Source organism: Oncorhynchus mykiss, chromosome 3 (genome assembly GCF_057628025.1).
Source record: "Oncorhynchus mykiss isolate SJ-2025 chromosome 3, ASM5762802v1, whole genome shotgun sequence".
Classification (NCBI taxonomy): domain Eukaryota; kingdom Metazoa; phylum Chordata; class Actinopteri; order Salmoniformes; family Salmonidae; genus Oncorhynchus; species Oncorhynchus mykiss.
The window spans coordinates 9,419,309-9,442,789 of NC_143024.1; the positions used below are offsets into that span (position 1 = coordinate 9,419,309).

At 43.1% G+C, this 23,481-nt stretch overlaps 1 protein-coding gene across 2 annotated transcripts in view; it reads left to right on the top strand.

The window, feature by feature from the left end:
* The first annotated feature begins 22,443 nt into the window (after window positions 1-22,443).
* Window positions 22,444-23,481, top strand: part of LOC149984314 (collagen alpha-1(XIV) chain-like) — a 239,470-nt gene continuing 238,432 nt past the window's right edge. For both annotated transcript variants that reach the window (XM_090219964.1, XM_090219955.1), the window contains exon 1: window positions 22,444-22,985. The gene's annotated coding sequence lies outside the window, so the exon portion shown is untranslated. The remainder of the gene's footprint in view (window positions 22,986-23,481) is intronic.

Consider the following 23,481-nt stretch of genomic DNA (forward strand, 5'->3'; position numbering starts at 1 on the left):
ATTCCTGACAGATTTCTAAGGGATGCTGTGGTAATTATCACCCCCTGTGTAACTCACATTGTGAATCTGTCTATTGAACTAGGGTGTTTTCCCAGTGAACTAAAACTTGCAAGGGTCATTCATTTTATATATATATATAAAAAAAAATGGAATAATTTAGATCATGGAAACTGTCTCTCCTGTGTGCTTGATCGAAGGTCATGGAAAGGATTATGTTCAAGCAGATTTGGTTTCCAACAAAGATGTGGTTGAGGAAGACAAAGATGTGGTTGAGGAAGACAAAGATGTGGTTGAGAAAGACAAAGATGTGGTTGAGAAAGACAAAGATGTGGTTGAGAAAGACAAAGATGTGGTTGAGAAAGACAAAGATGTGGTTGAGAAAGACAAAGATGTGGTTGAGGAAGACAAAGATGTGGTTGAGAAAGACAGATGTGGTTGAGAAAGACAAGATGTGGTTGAGAAAGACAAGATGTGGTTGAGAAAGACAAGATGTGGTTGAGGAAGACTAAGATGTGGTTGAGAAAGACTAAGATGTGGTTGAGAAAGACAAAGATGTGGTTGAGAAAGTCAAAGATGTGGTTGAGGAAGACAAAGATGTGGTTGAGAAAGACTAAGATGTGGTTGAGAAAGACAAAGATGTGGTTGAGAAAGTCAAAGATGTGGTTGAGAAAGACAAAGATGTGGTTGAGAAAGACAAAGATGTGGTTGAGAAAGTCAAAGATGTGGTTGAGAAAGACAAAGATGTGGTTGAGAAAGACAAAGATGTGGTTGAGAAAGACAAAGATGTGGTTGAGAAAGACAAAGATGTGGTTGAGAAAGACTAAGATGTGGTTGAGAAAGACAAAGATGTGGTTGAGAAAGTCAAAGATGTGGTTGAGAAAGACAAAGATGTGGTTGAGAAAGACAAAGATGTGGTTGAGAAAGACAAAGATGTGGTTGAGAAAGACAAAGATGTGGTTGAGAAAGACAAAGATGTGGTTGAGAAAGACAAAGATGTGGTTGAGAAAGCCCTCAGTGCTGAACTTCTGGATGTCAGTAAATGGCTATATGACAATAAACTGTTACTTCACCTTGGAAAAACAGAGTCCATCTTGTTCGGGTCCAAAGTGAAACTGAGGAAATCCCCAGATTTTTAAAGGTGGTAGTCGGTGACGTAGTGGTCACAGCAAAATACTCTGTTAAGTATCTTGGATGTGTGCCAGATAACCATCTGACAGGGGAGAGCATGGCACAAAATGTTATCGCCAAAGTGAACCATAAAATTAGGTTCCTGGCTAGAACCTCTAAATATCTGGATAAGAATACAATGGGCAGAACACATTGGCAGGAGCTCTTGTTCAGTGGCCCTTCGACTATGCATGCTCTTCCTGGTACAATAGTGCCCCCAAGATATGAAAAAATAGATTGCAGACATCTCAGAACAAATTAGTCAGGATTATTCTTAAACTTCCAGCATTACGCATCTTGACTATTCACAACTTTGAAAGCATTAGACGGCGAGAGGTGGAGGAGAGAGTTGCTTGGATAAAATTGGCGAGAGGTGGAGGAGAGTTGCTTGGATAAAATGGTGTCTTGTACATAAGACTGTCCCCAGATACTTATGTAACTACTTTAGTAAGGGATAACCACAACTATTCAACTAGAAGGAGTGAAACTGACGCTCTTCCTTATAGATTTAAAAGTGGTTTTCGGGAAAGAAAGAATTTGAAACCTTATAACCTCCATAGTTAGTTTCAAGATCTCACTGAACAAAATGGCTAAATAGTAGCATGTCTCAAAAGTGAATGTTGAGATTAAAGTAGGTGACAGAGAGGGAAATGCTGGGATAGCATGTGGTCTGCCTTTTTGGTGCCTGTTGTTTATTATATTGTGATTGTCTTGTGTGAGATATATATATATATATATATATATATATATATATATATATATATATATATATATATATATATATATATATATATATATATATATATATATATATATATATATATATATATATATATATATACATACATACATACATACATACATACATACATACATACATACATACATACAGTTGAAGTCGGAGGTTTACATACACTTTGGTTGGAGTCATTAAAACTCATTTTTCAACCACTCAACAAATTTCTTGTTAACAAACTATAGTTTTGTCAAGTTGGTTAGGACATCTACTTTGTGCATGACACAAGTCATTTTTCCAACAATTGTTTACAGACGCTTATTATTATTTTTTTATTTACCTTTAACTTTATAGGCAAGTCAGTTAAGAACAAATTATTATTTTCAATGACGGCCTAGGAACAGTGGGTTAACTGCCTTGTTCAGGGGCAGAACGACAGATTTGTACCTTGTCAGCTCGGGGATTTTAGAATTCACTGTATCACAATTCCAGTTGTTCAGAAGTTTACATACACCAAGTTGACTGCCTTTAAACAGCTTGGAAAATTCCGGAAAATGATGTTATGGCTTTAGAAGCTTCTGATAGGCTAATTGACATAATTTGAGTTAATTGTAGGTGTACCTGTGGATTTATTTCAAGGCCTACCTTTAAAATCAGCCAAGACCTCCATAAATTTGGTTCATCCTTGGGAGCAATTTCCAAATACCTGAAGGTACCACGTTCATCTGTACAAACAATAGTACACAAGTATAAACACCATGGGACCATGCAGCCATCATACTGCTCAGGAAGGAGACGCGTTCTGTCTCCTAGAGATTAACGTACTTTGGGGTGAAAAGTGCAAATCAATCCCAGATCAACAGCAAAGGACCTTGTGAAGATGCTGGAGGAAACAGGTACCAAAGGATCTATATCCACAGTAAAAAAGAGTCCTATATCAGCATAACCTGAAAGGCCGCTCAGCAAGGAAGAAGCCACTGCTCCAAAACCACCATGAAAAAGCAAGGCTACGGTTTGCAACTGCACATGGGGACAAAGATCGTACTTTTTGGAGAGATGCCCTCTGGTCAGATGAAACAAAAATAGAACTGTTTGGCCATAATGACCATCATTATGTTTGGAGGAAAACGGCGGATGCTTGTAAGCCGAAGAACACCATCCCAGCCGTGAAGCACAGGGGTGGCAGCATCATGTTGTGGGGGTGCTTTGCTGCAGGAGGGACTGGTGCACTTCACAAAATAGATCCCATCATGAGGCAGGAAAATGATGTGGATATATTGAAGCAACATCTCAAGACATCAGTCAGGAAGTTAACGCTTGGTCGCAAATGGGTCTTCCAAATGGACAATGACACCAAGCATACTTCCAAAGTTGTGGCAAAATGGCTTAAGGACCACAAAGTCAAGGTATTGGAGTGGCCATCACAAAACCCTGACCTCAACCCTATAGAAATTTTGTGGGCAGAACTGAAAAAGCGTGTGCGAGCAAGGAGGCCTACAAACCTAAAACTCAGTTACACCAGCTCTGTCAGGAGGAATGGGCCAAAATTCACCCAACTTATTGTGGGAAGCTTGTGGAAGGCTACCCGAAATGTTTGACCCAAGTTAAACAATTTCAAGGCAATGCTACCGAATACTAATTGAGTGTATGTAAACTTCTGACCCACTGAGAATGTGATGAAAGAAATAAAAGCTGAAATAAATCATTCTCTCTACTATTATTTTGACATGAAATGTTCTTAAATAAAATGGTGATCATAACATATCCATAATAAATACAAATGCTGGTGTCTCAGGTCTAAATCAGTCTGATTAGAGGGGAACAATAACTGGTGTCTCAGGTCTAAATCAGTCTCTGATTAGAGGGGAACAATGATTGATTTCCCAGGTCTAAATCAGTCTCTGATTAGAGTGGAGCAATGACTGGTTTCCCAGGTCTAAATCGGTCCCTGATAAGAGGGGAACAATGACTGGTGTCTCAGGTCTAAATCAGGCCCTTATTAAAGGGGAACAATGACTGGTGTCTCAGGTCTAAATCAGTCTGATTAGAGGGAAACGATGAAGAAATGCAGTGGAACTGGCTTCGAGGTCCGGAGTTGAGTTTGTGGTCCCTATGCACTAGAGATCGGACTTTATTTGCCTAATATATGCAATATGGTGAAACTTCCACCTAGCCTATCAGAGGGCAGGGTTGAGCTACTACCAGATTGGTTGCACCTGTCAAATCCTCTCAGATCTCCACAAGTGCGTAGGGTCTAGGGGTCATCTTTGTCAAATCATATTTGCTGTACTCATCTTCAATGTTCCTGCAATGCCTCCTGCTTTTTAATGTGTAATGTACTGTATCACCAACGAGGGGCAGTGTTACACTATATTTGGTCAACACTGTTACCCTCCTTACTCTACACTCTGATTCTCAATCAGAGCCAGACCTGGCTACAGGCCTTAAAGCTGTAGAATCCTCTCCCTATCAACTCCATTACTTCAGGATGACGGGTTAACAGAAGACTTTGTTTGGCCCTCTAGACTTGTTCCTCTGGTCAACAGTAGTCCACTCTAGGGAATAGGGTGTGATTTGGGACCTGCCGCCGGGCTAAAATTCCAGACCTGTCCCTGTCCCACGTCTGTCACAGATCCGTAGTTAAGCCTGAGAGAGATGGATTTGACAGCCCCCTTTCCTCCCCACTGGGCAGTTGTGTAGATATGAGGGGAGTGGATTGGGGGGTAAACCACATGGTTCTTGTCTTCTGATAAACTGGGTGTATCGCTGCCATATTGCTTTCACATGTCCAGAACCCCTTCAGATCTACAGGAGGAGCTAAGGGTCACTTTGGAATTCATTCAACGATACCGTCTCTCTCACTGTTTTATTCCACTGTTAGATCCATAAACCTCACAACATTGTCACCTAGCAACAGAGCCCTATATTTTTTGGAATGAAAAAAATAAATATATATACAGTATTTGGGTGGGTTTGCCTGTTTTGCATGTTATTTTGGCATTAATATGTGTCACATATCAGTTTGCAAACAATGTATAAAAAAATATATATATAGCATTGAGTTAATGAAGCCGCATACAAACAGGCAGCTCTAAAATCCAGGTGTTTCAGCCTAGCTCAAGTGCTTTCTGTGGTGGTGGGGCAGGCCAGCAGAAAATAGGAGCGTTGCACTGTGATTGGCTCAGCATTGCACCGTGATTGGCTCAGTGTTCTGTCACTCGTGGGGACCTGCCTTTAGTGAGGGTAGACTTGAAGAATGTGAACCCAACTCGGAATTCAAAATCTTTTTCTTTCTTTGATGACAAACTTTGCCGATGTAGGACCGTCGCGTACAACGAGGTGAGTCCAAAAATGCCTTATATCCTGCTGCATAAACGATGTGACATGCCAGGGAGATATGGTCAGCCATATCAAATAGGGTTATTTATTAAACGAGGCTGATTGAATTGTTTCGCTGCCGGACAAGGCTCCGCTGACAGACAGGTGTAGCGGTGGTAAGGATTCACTCCATGGTGCTGGAAAGAAAGCTCTGCTGTTGAGACAGCTTTACGTCGGCCCTAACAGTTTGTCGCCATTCTAGTACAATTCATGTATTGTTTAGTGTTGTGTTGTGGCTTTGCTGGCGTTCATCTAAAAAAAATTGGGGGGAGTTTGCCCCACCAAGATTTACATGCTAAAATGGCCACTGTATATATTATTTTATTTTACTTAATTAGGCAAGTCAGTTAAGAACAAATTCTTATTTTCATTAATGGCCTAATAACAGTGGGTTAACTGCCTTGTTCAGGGGCAGAACGACAGATTTTTACCTTGTCAGCTCAGGGGATTCGATCTTGCAACCTTCTGGTTACTAATCCAACGCTCGGACCACTAGGCTACCTGCCGCCCCATATATCATATGATGTGGTTAACTCAACTGATATGTTAAACACCTATACAGATGGTGTTGTCGTCGAGGAGGAACTGGAGCAAAGTCAAAGGTCATCATATCATCCCTGTTACATCAGCAGACTGAGGAGGAGGAACTGGAGCAAAGTCAAAGGTCATCATATCATCCCTGTTACATCAGCAGACTGAGGAGGAGGAACTGGAGCAAAGTCAAAGGTCATCATATCATCCCTGTTACATCAGCAGACTGAGGAGGAGGAACTGGAGCAAAGTCAAAGGTCATCATATCCTCCCTGTTACATCAGCAGACTGAGGAGGAGGAACTGACAGGTGACTGATGAGATCATAGAGATACTGGTATTTCTATGGATGAGCTTTATCAGATGGAAGAAGCATCAGATTGTAAACCATACCACAGGTTTTGCTCTTCCCCCAGATGGCAGATCTACTGAATAAACCAGGAAATTAGAGCAGGTTTTTTCAAGATGGTATGTGAGGTGGGTAGAATACCATGACAACGATAAAATAAAAACACTACCTTAACCAACAATAACAGTCTGGTGGTCCAGTCTGCTTGTAGCCTCGCCATCCAGCCTGATCTCACCAGGCTACATGCATGGCTCTCTACACAGATACTGATAGTGTAGCAGTAATCAGCCTGGTAATAAGAGACTACAGATACTGATAGATAGTGTAGCAGTAATCAGCCTGGTAATAAGAGACTACAGATACTGATAGTGTAGCAGTAATCAGCCTGGTAATAAGAGACTACAGATACTGATAGATAGTGTAGCAGTAATCAGCCTGGTAATAAGAGACTACAGATACTGATAGATAGTGCAGCAATAATCAGCCTGGTAATACGAGACTACAGATACTTATAGTGTAGCAGTAATCAGCCTGGTAATAAGAGACTACAGATACTGATAGATAGTGCAGCAGTAATCAGCCTGGTAATAAGAGACTACAGATACTGATAGATAGTGCAGCAGTAATCAGCCTGGTAATAAGAGACTACAGATACTGATAGATAGTGCAGCAGTAATCAGCCTGGTAATAAGAGACTACAGATACTGATAGATAGTGAAGCAGTAATCAGCCTGGTAATAAGAGACTACAGATACTGATAGATAGTGAAGCAGTAATCAGCCTGGTAATAAGAGACTACAGATACTGATAGATAGTGCAGCAGTAATCAGCCTGGTAATAAGAGACTACAGATACTGATAGATAGTGAAGCAGTAATCAGCCTGGTAATAAGAGACTACAGATACTGATAGATAGTGAAGCAGTAATCAGCCTGGTAATAAGAGACTACAGATACTGATAGATAGTGAAGCAGTAATCAGCCTGGTAATAAGAGACTACAGATACTGATAGATAGACTCCCATGTGTTTCTTCGTTGTCATGGCAGCAGTTGGCTACAGTACATACAGAAATAATCAAGTTAACAGCCTAAAATATGAAGCTAACAGTTGATACATTTTCATCATGGATCTCAAACAAGTTTTAACGTCAAAATACCTCAGAAAACAAACCCCCTTTGATCATTCAGGAGATTATGTTCTATTTAACTGACTTCTTTTAGAATCTTACATTCTATTTAACTGACTTCTTTTAGAATCTTACATTCTATTTAACTGACTTCTTTTAGAATCTTACATTCTATTTAACTGACTTCTTTTAGAATCTTACATTCTATTTAACTGACTTCTTTTAGAATCTTACATTCTATTTAACTGACTTCTTTTAGAATCTTACATTCTATTTAACCGACTTCTTTTAGAATCTTACATTCTATTTAACTGACTTCTTTTAGAATCTTACATTCTATTTAACTGACTTCTTTTAGAATCTTACATTCTATTTAACTGACTTCTTTTAGAATCTTACATTCTATGGTTGCCATGCAGATCTGTTAACAGAGGGTCTTGGCCAACATTGTTGTTGATGTTTTTGGAGAGTTTGGCTGTTTACCCAAGTGAAATACAGTCTGGCCACTCTGGCCAACAAACGACCAGTAATAACGTTTCAATTCACAGACTGTTTGAAAAACAAAATGCAAGCGGCTCAGTACAAGAAGCAATTATTCCTTATATGTAGATGGAAAAACATTTTAAACACTTTGAAAAAAACAAATAAAAAAAGTGTGTAAATAGTTATTAAGCTAAAAAAATATATTTATGGTTTGTCGTAAAGACCAATCCAATATGATACAAAGTGGTGATTTATTGTATCCTTTTAGGGTCAGGATGAGTGTGTTGTTGTTAGGACTGTAGGAGAAATGACCCCAGTCACCTCTTGAAAAAACGTTCAACAAGAAATAGTTTAAAATACTTTCACAAAGACAGATCTGAGTTATGAAATGATTGATTGTAGTTTTTGGAGGTATTGGGCGCGTTCCTCTGCCCAGGCGTTGCCGACGCACTCCAGGTTTTACAACGTCTGGATATTTATCGTATGATCTAACCCAAGGATATGTTAAATCAATCTGTCGGTCGAGGAAACAGTCGATGACGCGACACGCAACCATTGGTTGATGCATGCAACGTCTGAGCAGGGGAACGCGACCATTCTCACCTCCTAAAGGTCACAGGTCAGAGGTGAGTGTGTGAGGGAAAGACCCAATTGCTTCCTGTCATAACAATAATATAATATAATAATCCCTGTCAGACCTGGCAACCACCTTCCCGAACATGACCCTGTCCAGAAACATCCGTGGCCCCTGGACTACTCCTGAACAATTCCTAGACAACTCCTATCTCCTATCATATAACCACTAGACCACTCCTCCTATCATTTAACCACTAGACAACTCCTCCTATCATTTAACCACTAAACAACTCCTCCTATCATTTAACCACTAGACAACTCTTCCTATCATATAACCACTAGACAACTCTAGTGGTTATATGGCCACAGTGTCTCCTGACCCCTCCTGTCTCAGCCTCCAGTATTTATGCTGCAGTAGTTTATGTGTCGGGGGGCTATGGTCAGTTTGTTATACCTGGAGTACTTCTCCTGTCTTATACCCCCGGATAGGGCCAAACAGGAAGGATATAACCCCACCCACTTTGCCAATGCACAGCCCCCACACCACTAGAGGGATATCTTCAACCACCAACTTACCATCCTGAGACAAGGCCGAGTATAGCCCACAAAGATCTCCGCCACGGCACAACCCAAGGGGGGGCGCCAACCCAGACAGGAAGATCATATAGCCACTAGACAACTCCTCCTGTCATATAACCACTAGACAACTCCTATCATATAACCACTAGACAACTCCTATCATATAACGACTAGACAACTCCTCCTATCATATAACCACTAGACAACTCCTATCATATAGCCACTAGACAACTCCTCCTATCATATTACCATTGTGTGGACTTGGCAGGATGAGATGGGTATAAACAATATGGAGGAGAAGGTGGGGCTCAGCCTAATAATGTATTTTATTATTGTTGTATTTGGGGCTCTTGAGTGACACAGCGGTCTAAGGCTCTGTATCTCAGTGTTAGAGGCGTCACTACAGACACCCTGGTTCAGCGGTCTAAGGCTCTGTATCTCAGTGTTAGTGGCGTCACTACAGACACCCTGGTTCAGCGGTCTAAAGGCTCTGCATCTCAGTGTTAGAGGCGTCACTACAGACACCCTGGTTCAGCGGTCTAAGGCTTTGCATCTCAGTGTTAGAGGCGTCACTACAGACACCCTGGTTCAGCGGTCTAAGGCTCTGTATCTCAGTGTTAGAGGCGTCACTACAGACACCCTGGTTCAGCGGTCTAAGGCTCTGCATCTCAGTGTTAGAGGCGTCACTACAGACACCCTGGTTCAGCGGTCTAAAGGCTCTGCATCTCAGTGTTAGAGGCGTCACTACAGACACCCTGGTTCAGCGGTCTAAGGCTCTGCATCTCAGTGTTAGAGGCGTCACTACAGACACCCTGGTTCAGCGGTCTAAGGCTTTGCATCTCAGTGTTAGAGGCGTCACTACAGACACCCTGGTTCAGCGGTCTAAGGCTCTGCATCTCAGTGTTAGAGGCGTCACTACAGACACCCTGGTTCAGCGGTCTAAGGCTCTGCATCTCAGTGTTAGAGGCGTCACTACAGACACCCTGGTTCAGCGGTCTAAGGCTTTGCATCTCAGTGTTAGAGGCGTCACTACAGACACCCTGGTTCAGCGGTCTAAGGCTCTGCATCTCAGTGTTAGAGGCATCACTACAGACACCCTGGTTCAGCGGTCTAAGGCTCTGCATCTCAGTGTTAGAGGCGTCACTACAGACACCCTGGTTCGCATCCAGGATGTATCACAACCGGCGTCGTCCAGGTTTGCCCGGGGTGTAGGCCGTTATTGTAAATAATAATTTGTTTTTTAACTGACTTCCCTAGTTGAATAAATAAAGGTTAAGTAAAGGTTAAATAAAGGTTAAATAAAGGTTAAATAAAGGTTAAGTAAAGGTTAAAGGTTAAGTAAAGGTTAAGTAAAGGTTAAATAAAGGTTAAATAAAGGTTAAGTAAAGGTTAAGTAAAGGGTAAATAAAGGTTAAGTAAAGGTTAAATAAAGGTTAAGTAAAGGTTAAATAAAGGTTAAGTAAAGGTTAAATAAAGGTTAAGTAAAGGTTAAATAAAGGTTAAGTAAAGGTTAAATAAAGGTTAAGTAAAGGTTAAACAAAGGTTAAGTAAAGGGTAAATAAAGATTAAGTAAAGGTTAAATAAAGGTTAAGTAAAGGTTAAAGGTTAAATGAAGGTTAAATAAAGAGTAAGTAAAGGTTAAATAAAGGTTAAGTAAAGGTTAAAGGTTAAGTAAAGGTTAAATAAAGGTTAAGTAAAGGTTAAGTAAAGGTTAAATAAAGGTTAAGTAAAGGTAAAAGGTTAAGTAAAGGTTAAATAAAGGTTAAGTAAAGGTTAAAGGTTAAATAAAGGTTAAGTAAAGGTTAAATAAAGGTTAAGTAAAGGTAAAAGGTTAAGTAAAGGTTAAATAAAGGTTAAGTAAAGGTTAAAGGTTAAATAAAGGTTAAGTAAAGGTTAAATAAAGGTTAAGTAAAGGTTAAATAAAGGTTAAATAAAGGTTAAAGGTTAAATAAACTCATGTTTTATTAGGATCCCCTATGAGCTGCTGCAGCAACTTCTCTTCCTGGGGTCCAAACAGGAAACAACACAACAAATAGAATACATAGATATACATACCACTACTTAATACATAGATATACATATATATACCACTACTTAATACATAGATATACATATACATACCACTACTTAATACATAGATATACATATATATACCACTACTTAATACATAGATATACATGGTGACGCAGTGGTTAAGGGCGCTGTACTGCAGCACCAGCTGTGCCATCTGAGTCCCTGGGTTCGCGCCCAGGCTCTGTCGTGGGGCGGGTGGGGCGACGCACAATTGGCCTAGCCTAGCGTCGTCCGGGTTAGGGAGGGCTTGATCGGAAGGGATGTCCTTGTCTCATTGCGCACCAGCAACTCCTGTGGCGGGCCGGGCGCAGTGCGCGCTAGCCAAGGTTGCCAGGTGCACGGTGTAGCCTCCGACACATTGGTGCGGCTGGCTTCCGGGTTGGATGCGCGCTGACGCATGACTTTCAACCTTTGTCTCTCCCGAGCCCGTACGGGAGTTGTAGCGATGAGACAACTACTACAACAATTGGATACCACGAAATTGGGGAGAAAAAAGGGTCAAAAAATAATAATTAAGAATAAAAAAAAAAAAGAAAGCAGAGCAACGCCTTATCGTGGACAGACCTCTTCCCATTTCAGTAACCATTGAGTCTATGTTTTGACCATGATACCGTGGCTTGCTAGTTGCTCTCCAGGGTGACACACCCAGCAGTTTGGTCTCTTCAATATCTCTCCTATCCTTTCTATATCTATATGAAGTAAGTCCCTACACTCCAACCAGCTCAGGTCTCATGGCCCTTCCACCCCCACGGGAGAGCATTTCCCTCTCAGCCCACTCCAAACTCTTCTCTGTCCTGGCACCCCAATGATGGAACCAGCTTCCCCCTGAAGCTAGGACAGCAGAGTCCCTGCCAATCTTCTGAAAACATCTGAACCCTCTTCAAAGAGTATTTTAAACAATCCCACAGCACACCCCCTCCCTATAATTATAATAATTTATACACTGTAAATTGACAACAACTAAGACCAAAAAGAGATTATATTTGAGAAGAACAATTATTTCCTACCTTGGTGACATTGAGACACAATCAAGTATTTTTTTTGATTTGTGGGAATACTTGGGAACAGATTTCCCAAATCAAACTAATTAAACAAACGTAATGAATTCCTGGTGATTATACAATATTTTTTGCCCCAAAATTAAAATGACAATATATGTATATATAAATGACATGACCAAAAAGTATGTATATTATCTGTTGTTGTTGTTTCTGGACAGGAGCTGTGTCTTCTACAGCACCAAGTCTTCCTGTTGAAACACATTCACCTCCTCCTCTTCTTGAATTAGACGTCAGTAAAGTGTAAACTTCAGAGAGCTTCCTTTGTAGGTTCTGGCTGCCTCCTCCCTGTAGATATACCTCACTAGTTACACTAACCTGACCACACTGACAGACTCACTAGTTACACTAACCTGACCACACTGACAGAGTCACTAGTTACACTAACCTGACCACACTGACAGACTCACTAGTTACACTAACCTGAACACACTGACAGACTCACTAGTTACACTAACCTGACCACAGTCTCACTAGTTACACCAACCTGACCACACTGACAGACTCACTAGTTACACTAACCTGACCACAGACTAACTAGTTACACTAACCTGACCACACTGACAGACACACTACCAACACTAACCTGACCACAGACAAACTAGTTACACTAACCTGACCACACTGACAGACTCACTAGTTACACTAACCTGACCACAGACTAACTAGTTACACTAACCTGACCACACTGACAGACTCACTAGTTACACTAACCTGACCACAGACTCACTAGTTACACTAACCTGACCACAGACTCACTAGTTACACTAACCTGACCACAGACTCACTAGTTACACTAACCTGAACACAGACTCACTAGTTACACTAACCTGAGCACAGACTCACTAGTTACACTAACCTGACCACACTGACAGACTCACTAGTTACACTAACCTGACCACAGACTAACTAGTTACACTAACCTGAACACAGACTCACTAGTTACACTAACCTGAACTCAGACTCACTAGTTACACTAACCTGAACTCAGACTCACTAGTTACACTAACCTGACCACAGACTAACTAGTTACACTAACCTGACCCCAGAGTCACTAGTTACACTAACCTGACCACAGAGTCACGAGTTACATTAACCTGACCACAGACTAGCTAGTTACACTAACCTGACCACAGACTCACTAGTTACACTAACCTGACCACAGACTCACTAGTTACACTAACCTGACCACAGACTCACTAGTTACACTAACCTGACCACAGACTCACTAGTTACACTAACCTGACCACAGACTAACTAGTTACACTAACCTGACCACAGAGTCACTAGTTACACTAACCTGACCACAGACTAACTAGTTACACTAACCTGACCACACTGACAGACTCACTAGTTACACTAACCTGACCACAGACTAACTAGTTACACTAACCTGACCACAGACTCACTAGTTACACTAACCTGACCACAGACTAACTAGTTACACTAACCTGACCACAGACTCACTAGTTACACTAACCTGACCACAGAGTCACTGGTTACACTAACCTGACCACAGACTAACTACTAACAGTAACCTGACCACAGATTAGCTAGTTACACTAACCTGACCACAGACTCACTAGTTACACTAACCTGACCACAGACTAACTACTAACAGTAAGCTGAACACACTGACAGAAAGCTCTGTTTCTTCATACCCTCCACTTCAACTAAGAGGTGTATTCATGAAATTAAACTCCACTGTTTGCTTTCTTGCAGCATGTATGCTGCAAACTCACACCGAGGGCTACACAGAGGCCCTGACCCTTGAAACCAGGTCCGGACAGCTAATTACAAGATGGAGAACAAATATCAGGGTTGTGTTGTGGAGCTAAGTGACCACAGTGTTCAGACCTAATGATAAGGCCACAGTTCATCGTGATTACCCGTCTTCACCAGGCTTGTTATTTGGAAGTAAGACGTTGAGAGTGTGAGAGAGCTGGCCGTTCCAGATCCCCAGGGCTGAGTCCCTTTATGTAGAGAGCTGACCGTTCCAGATCCCCAGGGCTGAGTCCCTTTATGTAGAGAGCTGGCCGTTCCAGATCCCCAGGGCTGAGTCCCTTTATGTAGAGAGCTGAGTCCCTTTATGTAGAGAGCTGGCCGTTCCAGAGCCCCAGGGCTGAGTCCCTTTATGTAGAGAGCTGGCCGTTCCAGATCCCCAGGGCTGAGTCCCTTTATGTAGAGAGCTGTCCGTTCCAGATCCCCAGGGCTGAGTCCCTTTATGTAGAGAGCTGGCCGTTCCAGAACCCCAGGGCTGAGTCCCTTTATGTAGAGAGCTGGCCGTTCCAGATCCCCAGGGCTGAGTCCCTTTATGTAGAGAGCTGGCCGTTCCAGATCCCCAGGGCTGAGTCCCTTTATGTAGAGAGCTGGCCGTTCCAGATCCCCAGGGCTGAGACGCTTTATGTAGAGAGCTGACCATTCCAGAACCCCAGGGCTGAGTCCCTTTATGTAGAGAGCTGAGTCCCTTTATGTAGAGAGCTGACCGTTCCAGATCCCCAGGGCTGAGACGCTTTATGTAGAGAGCTGACCGTTCCAGATCCCCAGGGCTGAGACCCTTTATGTAGACAGCTGGCCGTTCCAAATCCCCAGGGCTGAGTCCCTTTATGTAGAGAGCTGGCCGTTCCAGATCCCCAGGGCTGAGACGCTTTATGTAGAGAGCTGAGTCCCTTTATGTAGAGAGCTGGCCGTTCCAGAACCCCAGGGCTGAGTCCCTTTATGTAGAGAGCTGGCCGTTCCAGAACCCCAGGGCTGAGTCCCTTTATGTAGAGAGCTGGCCGTTCCAGATCCCCAGGGCTGAGTCCCTTTATGTAGAGAGCTGAGTCCCTTTATGTAGAGAGCTGGCCGTTCCAGATCCCCAGGGCTGAGTCCCTTTATGTAGAGAGCTGGCCGTTCCAGAACCCCAGGGCTGAGTCCCTTTATGTAGAGAGCTGGCCGTTCCAGATCCCCAGGGCTGAGTCCCTTCATGTAGAGAGCTGAGTCCCTTTATGTAGAGAGCTGGCCTTTCCAGATCCCCAGGGCTGAGTCCCTTTATGTAGAGAGCTGGCCGTTCCAGATCCCCAGGGCTGAGTCCCTTTATGTAGAGAGCTGGCCGTTCCAGAACCCCAGGACTGAGTCCCTTTATGTAGAGAGCTGACCGTTCCAGATCCCCAGGGCTGAGACCCTTTATGTAGACAGCTGGCCGTTCCAGATCCCCAGGGCTGAGTCCCTTTATGTAGAGAGCTGGCCGTTCCAGATCCCCAGGGCTGAGACGCTTTATGTAGAGAGCTGAGTCCCTTTATGTAGAGAGCTGAGTCCCTTTATGTAGAGAGCTGGCCGTTCCAGAACCCCAGGGCTGAGTCCCTTTATGTAGAGAGCTGGCCGTTCCAGATCCCCAGGGCTGAGTCCCTTTATGTAGAGAGCTGGCCGTTCCAGATCCCCAGGGCTGAGTCCCTTTATGTAGAGAGCTGGCCGTTCCAGATCCCCAGGGCTGAGACGCTTTATGTAGAGAGCTGACCATTCCAGAACCCCAGGGCTGAGTCCCTTTATGTAGAGAGCTGAGTCCCTTTATGTAGAGAGCTGACCGTTCCAGATCCCCAGGGCTGAGACGCTTTATGTAGAGAGCTGACCGTTCCAGATCCCCAGGGCTGAGACCCTTTATGTAGACAGCTGGCCGTTCCAAATCCCCAGGGCTGAGTCCCTTTATGTAGAGAGCTGGCCGTTCCAGATCCCCAGGGCTGAGACGCTTTATGTAGAGAGCTGAGTCCCTTTATGTAGAGAGCTGAGTCCCTTTATGTAGAGAGCTGGCCGTTCCAGAACCCCAGGGCTGAGTCCCTTTATGTAGAGAGCTGGCCGTTCCAGATCCCCAGGGCTGAGTCCCTTTATGTAGAGAGCTGAGTCCCTTTATGTAGAGAGCTGGCCGTTCCAGATCCCCAGGGCTGAGTCCCTTTATGTAGAGAGCTGGCCGTTCCAGAACCCCAGGGCTGAGTCCCTTTATGTAGAGAGCTGGCCGTTCCAGATCCCCAGGGCTGAGTCCCTTCATGTAGAGAGCTGAGTCCCTTTATGTAGAGAGCTGGCCTTTCCAGATCCCCAGGGCTGAGTCCCTTTATGTAGAGAGCTGGCCGTTCCAGATCCCCAGGGCTGAGTCCCTTTATGTAGAGAGCTGGCCGTTCCAGAACCCCAGGACTGAGTCCCTTTATGTAGAGAGCTGGCCGTTCCAGATCTCCAGGGCTGAGTCCCTTTATGTAGAGAGCTGGCCGTTCCAGAACCCCAGGACTGAGTCCCTTTATGTAGAGAGCTGGCCGTTCCAGATCCCCAGGGCTGAGTCCCTTTATGTAGAGAGCTGGCCGTTCCAGAACCCCAGGGCTGAGTCCCTTAATGTAGAGAGCTGAGTCACTTTATGTAGAGAGCTGGCCGTTCCAGAACCCCAGGGATGAGTCCCTTTATGTAGATGGCTGAGTCCCTTTATGTAGAGAGCTGGCCGTTCCAGAACCCCAGGGCTGAGTCCCTAATGGTATTCTATTCTCTTTATGCTGCGTTACGTTTGACCAGGACCCATAGGGCTCTGGTCAAAAGCAGTGAACTACAGTACCCTACAGAACAGGGTACTGATTTGGGACGCACTTCCAGACATACTGTCGACGCTCTGACAATGGAAACACGTGTCACTTTGATTGAACTGCAGTGACCGTCATCCCATACTGTGGAAATGTACTGACTCAAGGATCTGCACTGCTGTTTACATAATCAATACAGGCTATGTACTACAGTCAGGTCAATACTCCAGGTGGAAAAGACCACGGAAAATATGTCCTGTACATTCTAACCCTTGTAAAAGAGACCCCCCCCCCCCCCCCCCCCCCTCTTAAATAAAGGTAAAATGTGCAGACCAGAGACTGTAAAACAATGAAATTGGGTGTTTCCCTGCACAGGCCCCGGGACATACTGCTTACTGGTCCCCTGGGGAAGACAAGAAGAGGACAGGAGATGGACATGTTGCGTCCCTATATAGTGCATTACTTTTGACCACGACTCATCCTGTCTGTTACCCAGCGGGAAGCAGCATGACAATCTGTCATATTTAAAAACCCTTTCAGGTCAGAGGTGAGACAACGATGTGACATAATAATCTGACTGTAAGACAGAAAAGGTATCTGGGAATGAGGACAAGAAGGGAGTGTGTGTGTGTGTGTGTGAGAGAGAGTGTGTGTGTGAGTGTGTGTGCGCATGTGAGTGTTTGTGTGTGCGTTTGTGCATATGAGTGTGTGTGTGTGTGCTTGTGTGTGTGTGTGCGCGTGTGTGTGTGTGCGCGTGTGTGTGTGGGTGTGTGCGTGTGTGTGTGCGTGTGCGTGTGTGTGCGTGCGTGTGTGTGTGTGTGTGTATTCATGTGAAACATTGAAATTATTGTTTGTCACATTTCCCACAAAAAAACATCTCACATTTTACACTTTATAGTTTCTCTCCGATGCTCCAGAACAGCAGTTTGAATAAGAAATCAGAATAGCCTACGGTATCTAGACAGACTGTTGAATCCCAATGACCTTTAAATTGTTTATGACAGAGACAGGCGGCAGAGAGAGAGAGAACCATATGGTCGAGGCTCAATGAACTCCGTATCAACTCTAAGGTTGCGATCCAAATGGCACCTCCGTTCCCTACACAGTGCACTACATTTAGGGCTCTGGTCAAACCTAGTGCACTATGTGTAGGGAATATGGTGCCATTTGGGACTCAGCCATAATGCATTTATTCATTCTATATTCGATTCTGTTCTGTTCAGGGAGGCGGGTTCATGAGCAGTGCAGATCTGTTGTCCGACTCGATTCCTGGGGTCCTGAGAGGAGCTGTCACTCAGGGTCCGCTGGGAACTGAACGAAAGGAGTGAGCTCTGAGAGAGAGAGAAAGAAGAGGGAGAGAGAGATGCTTAGCTTGTTGAAATGTAATTGGGTACTTTGAGCCAAAGGTTAAAGTTAAAGTTTTTCAATGCAACATTACTTAGAAAGGAAGAAAAATGTCTCACTTTCGCATAAAAAAAAAATCTGAAAGTTAACAATTGGTGGGCTTCTCTCGTTGGAGTCTGTAATGTTGTGCTGCATCTACAGTAGTCCAGAACAGGGAATCATGTCTAATGTGTAGAGAACCCAGGAGATATATAAGGAATCATGTCTAATGTGTAGAGGACCCAGGAGATATATAAGGAATCATGTCTAATGTGTAGAGAACCCAGGAGATATATAAGGAATCATGTCTAACATGTAGAGGACCCAGGAGATATATAAGGAATCATGTCTAATGTGTAGAGAACCCAGGAGATATATAAGGAATCATGTCTAATGTATAGAGGACCCAGGAGATATATAAGGAATCATGTCTAACATGTAGAGGACCCAGGAGATATATAAGGAATCATGTCTAATGTGTAGAGAACCCAGGAGATATATAAGGAATCATGTCTAACATGTAGAGGACCCAGGAGATATATAAGGAATCATGTCTAATGTGTAGAGAACCCAGGAGATATATAAGGAATCATGTCTAACATGTAGAGGACCCAGGAGATATATAAGGAATCATGTCTAATGTATAGAGAACCCAGGAGATATATAAGGATTCATGTCTAATGTATAGAGAACCCAGGAGATATATAAGGAATCATGTCTAACATGTAGAGGACCCAGGAGATATATAAGGAATCATGTCTAACATGTAGAGAACCCAGGAGATATATAAGGAATCATGTCTAATGTGTAGAGAACCCAGGAGATATATAAGGAATCATGTCTAACATGTAGAGGACCCAGGAGATATATAAGGAATCATGTCTAATGTGTAGAGGACCCAGGAGATATATAAGGAATCATGTCTAATGTGTAGAGAACCCAGGAGATCTATAAGGAATCATGTCTAATGTGTAGAGAACCCAGGAGATATATAAGGAATCATGTCTAACATGTAGAGAACCCAGGAGATATATAAGGAATCATGTCTAATGTGTAGAGAACCCAGGAGATATATAAGGAATCATGTCTAACATGTAGAGGACCCAGGAGATATATAAGGAATCATGTCTAACATGTAGAGAACCCAGGAGATCTATAAGGAATCATGTCTAATGTGTAGAGAACCCAGGAGATATATAAGGAATCATGTCTAAAGTATAGAGGACCCAGGAGATATATAAGGAATCATGTCTAACATGTAGAGAACCCAGGAGATATATAAGGAATCATGTCTAATGTGTAGAGGACCCAGGAGATATATAAGGAATCATGTCTAATGTGTAGAGGACCCAGGAGATATATAAGGAATCATGTCTAATGTGTAGAGGACCCAGGAGATATATAAGGAATCATGTCTAATGTGTAGAGGACCCAGGAGATATATAAGGAATCATGTCTAATGTATAGAGAACCCAGGAGATATATAAGGAATCATGTCTAATGTGTAGAGGACCCAGGAGATATATAAGGAATCATGTCTAATGTATAGAGAACCCAGGAGATATATAAGGAATCATGTCTAATGTGTAGAGGACCCAGGAGATATATAAGGAATCATGTCTAACATGTAGAGGACCCGGGAGATATATAAGGAATCATGTCTAATGTGTAGAGAACCCAGGAGATATATAAGGAATCATGTCTAATGTGTAGAGAACCCAGGAGATCTATAAGGAATCATGTCTAATGTGTAGAGGACCCAGGAGATATATAAGGAATCATGTCTAACATGTAGAGGACCCAGGAGATATATAAGGAATCATGTCTAACATGTAGAGGACCCAGGAGATATATAAGGAATCATGTCTAACATGTAGAGAACCCAGGAGATATATAAGGAATCATGTCTAATGTGTAGAGGACCCAGGAGATATATAAGGAATCATGTCTAACATGTAGAGGACCCAGGAGATATATAAGGAATCATGTCTAACATGTAGAGGACCCAGGAGATATATAAGGAATCATGTCTAATGTGTAGAGGACCCAGGAGATATATAAGGAATCATGTCTAATGTGTAGAGAACCCAGGAGATCTATAAGGAATCATGTCTAATGTGTAGAGAACCCAGGAGATATATAAGGAATCATGTCTAATGTGTAGAGAACCCAGGAGATATATAAGGAATCATGTCTAATGTGTAGAGGACCCAGGAGATATATAAGGAATCATGTCTAATGTGTAGAGGACCCAGGAGATATATAAGGAATCATGTCTAATGTGTAGAGGACCCAGGAGATATATAAGGAATCATGTCTAATGTGTAGAGGACCCAGGAGATATATAAGGAATCATGTCTAATGTGTAGAGGACCCAGGAGATATATAAGGAATCATGTCTAATGTGTAGAGAACCCAGGAGATATATAAGGAATCATGTCTAATGTGTAGAGAACCCAGGAGATATATAAGGAATCATGTCTAATGTGTAGAGAACCCAGGAGATATATAAGGAATCATGTCTAACATGTAGAGGACCCAGGAGATATATAAGGAATCATGTATTGTGTGTAGAGGACCCAGGAGAGATTGAGAGCCTTATATCTGGCAGTGCAGGGCTTGAATATGGCAGACAGAGAGACCTGTTGTTCAGACAGTGCAGGTCTTGAATATGGCAGACAGAGAGACCTGTTGTTCAGGCAGTGCAGGGCTTGAATATGGCAGAACAGTTGTAGAACAGGCCAGGACAAACTTCACACGGATTCTTTCAAACCTCAAATGCTCCAGTTCTGTTTGAAGCTACCTAGCTGTGATTACTGCTCTGTTTTCTACTATGGTGGTCGACTGGTTGTGTTTCCAGTTTAGTACAAGTTGGATGAGACCCTGCAATTGTACATGTCATTTTTATCTGAAGGAAATAAGGCTGTTACAACACAACTGGTATCCAATACACACATACACAATGGGAACGTTCTTGGGGGACTGACTGGATTTAGGGGAAATATCTGTTACTGTCCACTATAAAGTTGAGAATACTTGATATGGTAGTCCACCCCGCCCCCCCCCCCCCCCCTCTCTCTTTCTCTCTCTCTCTCTCTCAATTAAATGTAAAGGGCTTTATTGGCATGGGAAACATATGTTGACATTGGCAAAGCATGTGGCATAGATAAACAAAAGTGAAATAAACCATTTAAGAAAATGAACAATAGACATTACAGTCACAACAGTTCCAAAGGAATTTCAAATGTCATATTATGTCTATGTACATTCGTTGTGGGTCTGTGTGATCTGAGGGAAATATGTGTCTCTAATATGGTCATACATTGGGCAGGAGGTTAGGAAGTGCAGCTCAGTTTCCACCTCATTTTGTGGGCAGTGAGCACACAGCCTGTCTTCTCTTGAGAGCCATGTCTGCCTACGGCGGCCTTTCTCAATAGCAAGGCTATGCTCACTAAGTCTGTACATAGTCAAAGCTTTCCTTAATGTTGGAACAGTCACAGTGGTCAGGTATTCTGCCACTGTGTACTCTCTGTTTAGGATCAGTCACAGTGGTCAGGTATTCTGCCACTGTGTACTCTCTGTTTAGGGTCAGTCACAGTGGTCAGGTATTCTGCCATTGTGTACTCTCTGTTTAGGATCAGTCACAGTGGTCAGGTATTCTGCCACTGTGTACTCTCTGTTTAGGACCAGTCCCAGTGGTCAGGTATTCTGCCACTGGGACTGGCAGTACTCTCTGTTTAGGATCAGTCACAGTGGTCAGGTATTCTGCCACTGTGTACTCTCTGTTTAGGACCAGTCCCAGTGGTCAGGTATTCTGCCACTGGGACTGGCAGTACTCTCTGTTTAGGGCCAAATAGCATTCTAGTTTGCTCTGTTTTTTCACACACAGACAATCCATTTTTCAGCAGCATCTCATTGCAGTGCGATAGTGTTGAAAGGATCTGATTCCTACCCAGCAGCCATTGGATGCTCCCAGCCTAGTCAAAGACAGTTGAGGTGACATCATTGGGACTGTCATAGCATCTGGTTTCTGTCTCTCTCTGGGAGCAAGGATCTGGGTTTCCCTCTCTCTGGGAGGGGCTGGCTGGGAGGGGAGAGGTGTTAGGAGGACAGACAGACCAGAATAGTGCACTATATAGGGAAAAGGATGCTCTTTTGGTTCTGATCAAACGTAGTGCACTATTTAGGGAATAGGGTGCCATTTGGGATGGTCTATGGACGATGGATGGGAGTTTTGTGGGGAAAGAGGTTGGGGGGCATTGGTCGCTACGGTACACCTGGTGTGGAGTGTAGTTTATTCCAGAGCCGCAATGCTGCACAATTCACTATAACCCACGCTTCAAATTCCGCTGTCCCAAAAGACAAGTCAATTAAAATAAGGCCCTATTCCTAGGGAATTTGCAAATGTTCATTCGATATTACGCAACAGCCATTCAAGGAACAACTTGGCGTAGATGTATGTTTAAATGTATAGTCACTTGGTGCGTTCACAGCCTCAGAGCACCAGAGAGCGCGCAACAGAATTTGCCGAAGCACCTGCTCAGATTCCACAATTCCAATCCAGTCGGTGTCAGACATCACAATGCTATGAAAACTAACGATAGAGCTAAATGACCATTTCCTGAGTGTTAAAACCTACATTCGGTTACAAGTCGTTTACTTGACAAGTCCTGTCGAGGCAGAGTGCCTGAGGGTTTTTGTCGAATTCCACCCTCCCGTTTCGCTCCCGTCCTCCTGTTCAGCAGCAATTGGTCGATTTTTTTTCTCCCTTTCCCCCCCGTCAGTCCACAGGATGAAATGAGGTGAAGGAAGGAGAGAGAGAAGTAGAGGGGGATGAATAGCCGAAGGGATGGGTGAATAACGACGCAAGAAAAACCCACCCCCAGTTTTAGTCTGGACTGACTGACGGAATAGTTGACTGAGAGAGGCTGAAACAAACCAGGGAGACAGACACACACTCTGGGGATTGAGAGGATCCGTGGGAAATAGGAGCGTTTAGGATTTGATGACTTGTGAGTTATGGATTGCTATTTCATTAATTCAGTATGGAATTTGTTTTGTTTCGAGTGCTTAGCCTATATTTATTATGGTCATTTACTCCACGCTCTCAAAGGCAATCAATTGGATAGGTTGACTTGATCAAGTATACTGATAAATTACCAAATAAATTGTAAACGAATTGAAAGTTCTAGAATGTAACTAAACTTGTGGGCAATCTTCTCATCAGTTTCCTGTCGGGTGCACAAGTTAACAATTAACTTTTGAAGTAGACACTGTGAGAGTTGCACAACTGGAGTAATTTAAACCATTCAAATGTTTTTTGTGTGCCTATAAATCAAGTCAGAAATGATTTTTTTATGTATTATTAACTATCATTATTATGGTCTTCGTGGAATTTCATTGTAAATACAAAAAAAACGAAATATGTCTATTTCCCGGTTGTTTCCAGGGCGACAAGATGCGTTTTGTCCCTATCTCATATTCTATTGACGTGTAGGCTACATACTT